At 36.7% G+C, this 10,512-nt stretch overlaps 1 pseudogene; it reads left to right on the top strand.

Annotated features, from left to right (window-relative positions):
- Nucleotides 1-6,731, top strand: part of LOC104861827 — a 73,328-nt pseudogene extending 66,597 nt beyond the window's left edge.
- The last annotated feature ends 3,781 nt before the right edge of the window (nt 6,732-10,512 follow it).

Genomic DNA, 10,512 nt, shown 5'->3' with positions numbered 1-10,512 from the left:
CCCCTGTGCCCTTATTCCCCTTTCCCTATTCTTCTCACTGTCCCTACACATTTGGTCCTTTTCTTCCTATTTCACATTGCTAATTGTCCCATTAGGAACTTGAGTAATATTGTAGTTTTTTACACTGGAGAAATTATTCGGTATTTGCATGTGTGTGACTTATTTATTTCAGTTAGGAGTATATCCTCAAAATGTACCCATTTACCTATGAATGTATCTACTTTCTCATTCTTTATGGCTGAGTAGTATTCCATTTTATCAAAAAACCACATCTTTATCCAGTTCTAACCGATGGACAGATGGGCTGTTTCCAAGTTTTAGCTATTACAAACTGTGCTGCTATAAACATGGGTATGCATTGTATCACTGTGGTATGATTCTTTTAATTTTTTTGGAAAAATACCCAACAGAGGGATGGCTGGGTCAAATGGAACCTCTAGTCCAAGCTCTTTGAGGTATCTCCATATTGATTTCCATAGTGGTTGCACCAGTCTGCACTCCCACCAACAATGGAGAAGGGTTCCTTTCTCCCCACAACTGTGCCAACATTTGTTGTGTGATTTCTTGATAGCAGCCATTCTTTGTGGGGTGAGGTGAAATCTCAGTGTTGTTTTCATCTGCATCTCTCAAATGACCAGTGATGTGGAACATTTTTTCATATATTTACTTGCTGCTTTTATTTCTTTGTCTGAGAATTGTCAAGTTCATTTCAGATGCCCATTTTAGAATTGGGTCTTTATATTTGGGGGGGCTGGTTGTTTTGATTTCTTTATATATTCTAGATAATAGTCCTTTGTCTGAGGAGCAGCTGGTAAAAAGTTTTTCCCACATTGTAGGTTGTCTCTTAGTTCTGTTGATGGTTTCTTTTGTAGTGCAGAAGATTTTTAATAAGATGAGATCCCAAATGTTGATTCTTTCTGCTAGTTGCTGTGCTACTGAGGATTTGTTCATGAAGTCTTTTCCTATGCCAATGTCTTCCAGAGTTCTGCTTAACTTATCTTCCAGCAAGTTTAGTTTTTTTGTTTTTATATTTAGATATTTAATCCACTTGGATTTTAATTTAGTGCATGGTGACAGATAAGGGTCTAGTTTTAATCTTTTGTAGGTTGAGATCCAGTTTTTCCAACACCATTTATTAAAGAGGTCATCTTTCCTCCAGTGGAAACTTGCAGCTCTTTTGTCAAAGATGAGGTAGCTGAGTGCATCTGGAGTTGTTTTTGTGTCTTCCAATTTGTTCCACTGATCCTCAGGCCTGGTTCTTTGCCAGTACCATGCTGTTTTTATCACAGTGGCTTTTGTGTTATACCCACTGCCATGTGTCTGTTGCCTAGGATGGCTTTTGCTATTCTAGGTCTCTTATGGTTCCAAATGAATTTTTGGATTCTTCTTCCTAGTTCTGTGAAGTACATTGTTGGGATTTCAATTGGCATTGCATTGAATGTATATAGCAGTTTTGGTAGTATGGCCATTTTCACTATGTTGATCTTCCTACCCAGGAGCAGGGGAGATCTTTTCATTTTCTTATATCCTCCTTGATCTCTTTTTTCAGAGTGCTGTAGTTTTCAGTGTAGAGGTCTTTTGCTATTTTTGTAAGATTGATGCCCAGATACTTCATTTGTTTGGGTGCTATTGTGAAAGGAATTGTTTCCCTAATTTCTTTCTCAGTGAGTCTGTTATTTGTGTACAAGAAGGCTATTGATTTTTGGGTGTTGATCTTGTATCCAGCTACTTTGCTAAAAGTATCAATTAAGTCAAGAAGTCTTTAGGTGGAGTTTTTTGGGTCTTCAATGTAGAGTATCATATCATCAGCAAATAATGACAGTTTAACTTCTTCTTTTCCTATCTTTATTGCTTTAATTCCTTTCTCTTGTCTAATTGCTATGGCTAATGTTTCCACAACTATATCAAAGAGGAGTGGTGATAGTGGGCATCCCTGTCTTGTTCCTGATTTTAACATGAATGTTTTCAGTTTTTGGCCATTTAATATGAAGTTGGCTGTTGATTTTTCATAGACAGCCTTTATTAAGTTGAGACATAGACCATCTATTCCAGTTTTTTACAGAATTTTTATCAGGAATGGGTGTTGAATATTCTCAAATGCTTTTTCTGCATCTATCGAGAGGATCATGTGGTTTTGTTAATATAGTGTATAATATTTATTGATTTACTTATGTTGAACCATCCTGCATCCCTGGAATAAATTCGACTTGGTCAGGATGTATGGTCTTCTTGAGTATCCTCTGTATTCTGTTTGCTGTAGTTCTCTTTTTTAGTTACATCTTTCCCAGGTTTGGGAATCAAACTGATATTTGCTTCCAGGAATGAATTTGGAAGTACGGCTTCTCTTTCAATTTCATTGAAAAGTCTGAAGAGTAATGGCAGCAGATCTTCTCTAAATGTCTTGTAAAATTCAGCAATGAATCCATCAGGACCTGGGCTTTTCTTTGTTGGTAAGTTTTTAATTACATTTTCAATTTCACTGATTGTGATTGGGGTGTTTAAAATGTTTTTGTCTTCTTCATTCAACTTTGGTAATTCATAAGTATCTAGAAATCTGTCCATTTCTTCTGTGTTTTCTGTTTTATTAGAGTACAAGTTCTCATAATATGTATTAATGATCCTCTGGATTTCTGTGGGATCTGTTGTGACTTCGCCTTCTTCATTCCCGATTGCATGAATCTGAGCCTTTTCTCTCCTTTTTTTGATAAGGTTTGCTAAGGGTTTATCGATTTTATTTATTTTTTCAAAAAACCAACTCTTCGATTCATTTATTTTTTGTATCGTTTTCTTAGTTTCCATTGCATTGATTTGTGTTCTAATCTTTATAATTTCCTCTCTTGTTTGAGCTTTGGGTTTTTCTTGCTCTTGTTTTTCTAGGAGTCTAAGAGTCATCGTTAGGTTGTTTATTTGAGCTTGTTCTGTTTTCCTAATGTGGGCATTCAGTGCTATGAATTTTCCACATAGAACTTCTTTCGTTGTGTCCCCTAGGCTCCTCTATGTTGTATTGGCATTATCGTTTATCTGTAAAAACTGTCTGATTTCTTCTTTAATTTCCTCTGTGATCCATTGATTGTTCCGGAGAGTGTTGTTCAATTTCCATGTGTTTGTGAAGTTCCTACAGTTTCTTATGCTATTGATCTCTAGCTTTACTGCACTGTGATCTGATAATATACAGGGAATAACTTCAATTCTTTTGCATTTATTCAAACCTGTTTTGTGAGCTAGTATGTGATCTATCTTGGAGAATGACCCATGTGTAGCTGAAAAGAATGTATATTCTGATTTTGTGGGGTGGAACACTCTATAGATGTCTAATAAGTCCATACATTCAAAAGCTTGGTTGAGTTCTAGTATTTCATTGTTGATTTTTTGCCTAGTTGATCTGTCTATTTGTGATAGTGAGGCATTCAGATACCCCACTACAATTGTATTAGTGGTTATTTGGGTTTTCATGTTACTCAATATTTGTTTTATATAGTTGGGGGCATTTATATTTGATGCATACATGTTTATGATTGTCATTTCTTCCTCTTGGATTGTTCCCTTTACAAGGATGTAGTGTCCTTCTTTGTTTCTCTTAATCAGTTTTGGTTTGAAGTTTGCTTTGTCTGTGAATAAGATTGCTACCCCTGCTTTTTTCTGGATTCCTGTCGCATGGAGAATAGTTTTCCATCCTTTTACTTTCAGTCTATGGGCTTCTTTTTGCACTAGGTGTGTTTCTTGTGTATTTTGCTTCTTAATCCATTCTGCCAATCTATTTCTCTTGATTGGTGAATTGAGGCCATTGATAGTTATAACTGATATGTACTGACTTATTATTGTCATATTATTGTAATTTTGTTGAATCTTTTTATTTTTTGGCCTCTTCTTTTAGTTTCTTGCCTTGGCTATTTGTTTTGCTCTGTTGGGCCTCCTGGTGTTGTGATCTTCGTTGTCTTTTTCTAGGATATTATTTAAAATTCTTTGTAGTGCTGGTTTAGTATTCATGAAGTTTTTGAATTGTTCTTTGTCATGGAAGTATCTTATTTCTCCATCCATTTTGAAAGAGAGTTTTGCAGGATACATCAGTCTTGGTTGTAGATTGTTTTCTTTTAGGACTTGAAATACCTCACTCCAGGCTCCCCTTGACCTAAGGGTTTGTGTTGAAAAGTCTGCTGTGATTCTGATGGGCTTTCCTTTGCATGTGATTTGTTTCTTTTTTATTACTGCTTATAGTATTTTGTTCTTCTGTTGGGTTTCTGGGGTCTTGATTATTTTATGTCTAGGTGTAGATTTTTTTTTTTATCATAGCTAGTTGGTGTCCTATATACCTCGCTTATCTTTATGTCTAATTCTTCCCCTCTGTTTGGGAAGTTTTCTGTCATTAATTCTTCGAACAGCTTATTTCCTTTGTAAGATTAATTCCTATTTCAATTTTTTAATGCTATTGTGAAAGATGTTGTTTCCCTAATTTCTCTCTCAATGAGTTGGCTATTTGTGTATAGGAATGCTATTGATTTTTTTAAGAGTAGGAAGAATTTATTGAGAGAAAGATAGTTTTTGTCTATCTTTAGGGAGGCAGAAGGGGGTCCAGAAAGTGTGTTGCCCCAGGATGCTATTGATCTTTGAATGTTGACTTTGTATCCAGTTGCACTACTGAATCTAGAAGTTTTTGCATCATTTATGTAGAGCATCATGTCATCCACAAATAAGATAATTCCTATCTTTATTCCTTTTATTTCTTTCTGTTGTCTAATTGTTTTGGCTGTTTCCAGAACTATATTAAATTGAAGTGGTGTCAGTGAATATCCATGTCATGGTCTTGACTTTAGAGTGAAATCTTTCATTTTTTGACCATTTAATATGATGCTGGCTGTTGGTTTGTCATAGATGGCTTTTATCAGATTGAGATAGAAAATGACATATTCCAATTTTCTGTAGGGTTTTTATTATGAATTATGTTGGACTTTGTCAAAGGCTCAAAGGTTAAGGACTACCTTCTATTGCAAACTTGTTACTATACTACTATTGTTTTTTTTTTTTTAAGTTTCAGGGGAGATAGCAGAAATGATACATCCACAGACTGATGTTTAGGTTGGAGAGAGGGTTTTGGGACAGGGATACTGCTATAGCTTGTGTTTAGATGTCACTCCAAAAGCCTCATGAAGTCTTAGTGAGGCTTTTTCAGAGGTGGGCTGAATCTAGAACATGTCATTGATTAATGGTGCAATGCTAGGCAGGAGGCCACAAGGATTAAGGGTGTAAGTGCTACCTGATCATCCTCTGAACAAGATAAAAAGAGGCATAATGATGCTATTAAGGTTCCTTATTGCTCAGCTACCTTTGGTCCCCATGAACTGTTGCCCCTCAGCCATGTGCCCGCTTGCCTTGGATCCAGCCAAGTATGGACTGAAGACTCTACAAACTATGAGCTAAATAAACCTTTCCCCTTTTTTCCTTGAGTGTCAGGTATTTGATCTCAGCAATTAGAAAAGTAAATAAGACAGATGCCATTTAATAATATTGCTGGCATAATCAAACCAAAGAGACTGTGCTAGGTTACAAAATCAATTATCATGCAAGGACTCTCAAATATTTTTACAAGAACTTTGCCCATAGAAGTAGATACTCTACTGAATCTAAAAGCCAAATCCAATTGAACAAAATGTCAAAATTTCATAACTCAAAAAGTACTTCACATGCAATGGTGGTATAGTATTGAGCATAGTGGTCTTCCAAATTATAGTTTATATTTCTAATGCACCTGGAACTTTAAAATATTCTCATATTAAAATGTTCTTTTGCTTAGGCAATCATTTCAACCAAATTTTGGAGGAGGCAAGAAAAAGAGTATTATCAACCCCACTTTTCAGATGAGCACAGATACTCAAGAGTAAAAGAGCCAGTCGTTAGCAAAGCTATGATTTGAATCCAGGTTCCTTGACTTCTGGCCTGATAGTTTTAACCATATAGCTCTAGTATAGTTTATTGTGTTGTATCTGTGTATTGAGCTAAAGTTTAGAATCTCTGTAACGAAGTAAGAGATTAAAGTTTTTCTTACCTTTACCCGGGAGCCGCCATCTCCAAGCCAAAGACTGAGGGCCCGCACGCCATGGGCTCAACTCGCTGGGGTGGTGAAGTGCAAGATCAGGTGCTGCGGCAGGAGGACGACGCAGAGGACAGAATCTGAAGGAGATACGGTGGACCTCAACGCATCCAGCTTGTGGAGGAGGAGTTGGACCGGGCTCAGGAACAACTAGCCACTGCCTTGTAAAAACTAGAGGAAGAAGAAAAGGTTGCAGATGAGAGCAAGAGAGGAATGAAGGTGATAGAAAACATGGCCACAAAAGATGAGAAGGTGGCGATCCAAGAGATGTAGCTCAAAGAGGCCAAGCACATTGCCTAGCAGGCTGACCACAAATATGAGGAGGTAGCTCGTAAATTGGTCATCCTGGAGGGTGAGATGGAAAGAGCAGAGGAGCATGCGGAGGTATCTGAACTAAAATGCGGTGACCGGGAAGAAGAACTCAAGAATGTCACTAAAAACCTGAAATCACTTGAGGTTGCATCTGAAAAGGAGGATAAATATGAAGAAGGAATTAAACTTCTGTCTGACAAACTGAAAGAGGCTGAGACCCGAGCAGAATTTGCAGAGAGAATGGTTGCAAAACTGGAAAAGACCACTGATGACCCGGCCAAAGAAGAGAACTTGGACACTGGATCAGACGCTAAATGAAGTTAACTGCATATAACCAAAAATTGCAGTCTTGTTTCAACAGAAACTCCAGTGTCATTCTCTTTGCCGTGTAAGAAGTTTCATTACTGCATCTTCACTTTGCTGGAAATGTCAAGCCAATTATGAATACATGAACAAATATTTTGTATCTGAGAAGCTTTGGGCACCAGTTTAATCTACCCCCCTCCCTTTTTTTCTGAATGGCACTAGCTTTTTCATCTTTATTTTTATCATTAAGTTGCATTATTCCTAAAATAGGCAGGGTATTTTGTGTTGAGCATATTTTCATGAGACCGAGGTCTGCTTTCTGGGAGAATAGTCAACACATTTTCAGGAGCATGAGTTTAAAGTGTAAAAGAATATACACTCTCTGGGTCAACCATTGGCAGAACAACAGGAGGCTAAGGACCATCACAGTAAAATGGGTGGGGATTTTCCATCCAGAGCAAAAAATAAAAAAGAGCTATTGTGGGAAGTCATAAACCACAGCTAGATTAACCTAGTCATCCTGGCCCTCCTCCTTACTCCACTGCAGAACAAATATCCTCTGAGCCATGAGCACAAGAATGCCTGGGAAATGGTCATAATACTTACTCAGGTATTTTCTGGATACATCCTGAATACTATGCTCTTCCACATATTTCATTCTAGAGTGGTTCTCTTACTTTAATAATGGTCCACACTTGTCTGTTCTGATGTAAGGCTGTTCAATTAGGCAGGAATATGCTGTTTAATCCTATCATGCTTGGACATATTCAGATGACTGTTGGCCATCAAACTGAGCAAAACAATTGTTCTCTATGAAAAATAAAAGGCAGCAAAGTAGAGGTCAAAAAGTAATTGGTATAGCTTCATCTCCACACTTCAAGGAAGATCAAATTGAAGATTTTCTTATCTAGGACTTGAATTCCTTCTTTGGGCCCATGTTAATAAAAGTTCAAGAAACTTGTAATTTACCTGAAGAATTTTGTAGGCAGGGGCTGCACATTTTGGTTTTGTTGTAGTTTTGCGTTCTTATTTAGTATCTCAGAGCCGAAACATTCCATATTCCCCAGCAGTGTGGGGGCCAACTCAAGTTTACAATTCTGACTAAAAATCACCTGGCTTCTAGCTTATCTGAACCCCCTGCCCCTCATTCCTATTTATTAAGCATCATACTAGAAAAGATACAGTAGCAAATTGTGCAAATGAATAAAATCCACGCTCTATATTCTTGCAACTGTATCATATGTAATGCTATCACTTTTCCTACATTTTGGTCAAATACATTTTTACAGAAAATTTTTTTTTCTTATCTTTAAAAGAGGAGTTATCATGAACATTGTTTTCTATACCTCCTTTTTCATTTGTGCTAGGATTCATGTCTTTTTTTTACACTATGACTTATTTTATTTTTAAACAACTTCTTGTTTTTGTTTTCAAATAATTTCAGCTTATAGAAAAGTTATAAGTAACGTGTAAAGAATTTCCATATAACCTTCATCCAGCTTGTCCAATTGTTAACATTCTATCACACATGCCTTGTTATTCTCTCTCTATACATTTTTTCTGAACAGTTTGAGAATAAATTGCAGACAGAATTTCTAGTACCCTTTAAAACTTCAGCTCATATTTCCTAAAACCAAAAAAACTCTTACATATACAAACAAAATAAATAAATTAGTATAGATATTATATTTTCATTTATCCACAAATCCTATACTTCACCAATAATTCCAATAATGTTATTTATAAATCCAAGGTCAAAATGACAGTTGGACAGTGCATGCCACACATTACAAGGCACATGTCTCTTTGTTCCCTTCCTAGTAATGTTGACTTTTACCACTTAAGATGTCTCTTACATTTCACTGTAAGTTAAATAGCATTTTCTACTATTAATGAATATATAATCATTGACTATTTTGTACTTATACTATACACATATCCTCATCCTCATCTAACTTTCACCATAAATTTTAGGACTTATTGATAATTTTCATTTGAATCATTTATTACTCTTATGATAATTGTCAACTGCTTATTTACTAATTCTCTCATTCTGCATTTATAAATTGGCATACTACTAAAAGATAGAACTTTACCTTTTCTATTTGATTAAACATTTATTTATTTTCATCATGATGGAGTAATGAATTCTTTTAAAATAGATTATCTGATGAAATGGGTTTCATAAATAAAAATTATTTTGAAAGCACAAAATACTTCAGATATGAAAGTGGGAACCATTTAAATACTGACTTTCTATGCTCCCCTTCTCTCATTCAACTTTGTTTTAATGGATCTCAAAATTCTGTGGCAGATTTTTTTCAGTCAAGTTGTTTCCATTAAAAGTACTGATTTTAAAAATGAATAACTTAAAATTGTCACGTGCACACAACTAGTCAGCCTACCAAACAGCTTCCTTTCCTTCTAAAGATCTTATGAGGCTATCATCAACTAGTTGTTATCATTAACTAGTTATCATTAACTAGTCTTTTAGTATGAAATTCAAGTGGCCAATGGAGACAAGCATCCCTGAAACTCTTCTTCCTCCACTGTATAAAGATTCAGTGACAGGTGTTGGGTAATCATTTAGCCTTCTGAGCTTACTGGACAGACTTAGTGGCTTTGCAAGCTCCAACAACCCTCTTGTCCATTGCTTTGATAACTGGCCCAGCAACTGTCTCATATCGCAAATAGCAAAGCAAACCAAAAGAGACAGGCAGACAAGCTCTCAACACACACGGGCTTGCCGGGTGCCATAGCAACAAGGAAAACATCAGATTTCAGGAGTTTAGGGTCATCTTTTAGTTTCTTATCCAAATGGTTACGAAGCTTTTCTTTGAACTCTCAAACTTGCAAGAAATATGAGCTGTGTGACAAACCAGCACAGGGGCAGAGCCACCACTGATTTGACTTGGATGGTTCAAGATAATTACTTGAGCAGAAAAACCAGCTGCTTCTCTTTGGTGGGTCAGTTTTGCTTTTATGTCACTAGCAATGATGTGACAATGAATATCTTTGAAACTTATGATATTAAAGTTGAATCCCATATTGTCCCCAGGACAAGCTTCACTCAGAGCTCCAGAGTACATTTCAACAGACTTCACTTCAGCTGTGCCATTGTCTGGAGCAAGGGTGACTGCAATGCCCAGATTGAGAATACCAGTCTCTACTCTGCCCAGAGGGATAATGTTAGTACCACCAATTTTGTAGACATCCTGGAGGGGCAAGTGTAAGGTCCTATCAGTTGGATTGTTGGTGGTAGAATGCAGTCCAAAGCTTTGAGAAATGTTGCTCCATTGGCATTGCTATCTTTATAGGAAACCCTCCATTCCTTAAATCAGGGCATGTTACCACGTGGCTCTAGTATGTTGTCACCATTACACCCAGAAGTTGGCAGCAGAAATGCTACTGTGTTGGGTTGCAGCCCATTTTCTTTTTTCTTTTTTGGTACCGGGGATCAGACTCAGGTCCTTGCACTTGTGACGCAGTCACCAGAACCACTGAGCTAAATCCCCCCCCCATTTTCTTAATGTAAGTGCTGACTTTCTTACTCATTCCTTGTATCTTTTCTGCCTATAGGGAAGCTTATTGGAATCCATTTTGTGAAAACCAGCAGTTAGTTGCTTAATACCTCATGTATGACAGAAGGCATACACCAGAAGGCATGCTCACAGATCTACCCATTCTTGGAGATAACATCTTCATAACCAGCAGCAATAATCCAGACATCATCATCAGCCTCATATATGCCTGTATCCTTTTTTTTTTTTTTTTTTTTTTTTTTTTTGTTCCGGGTTTTACTCAGTGCT

The sequence above is a fragment of the Fukomys damarensis genome, unplaced genomic scaffold (assembly GCF_012274545.1).
Source record: "Fukomys damarensis isolate Sample0158 unplaced genomic scaffold, DMR_v1.0_HiC HiC_scaffold_39, whole genome shotgun sequence".
In the NCBI taxonomy this organism is placed as follows: Eukaryota; Metazoa; Chordata; class Mammalia; order Rodentia; family Bathyergidae; genus Fukomys; species Fukomys damarensis.
Note: the sequence above shows the minus strand (reverse complement) of the source record. Positions and strands in the feature narration are given on the sequence as shown.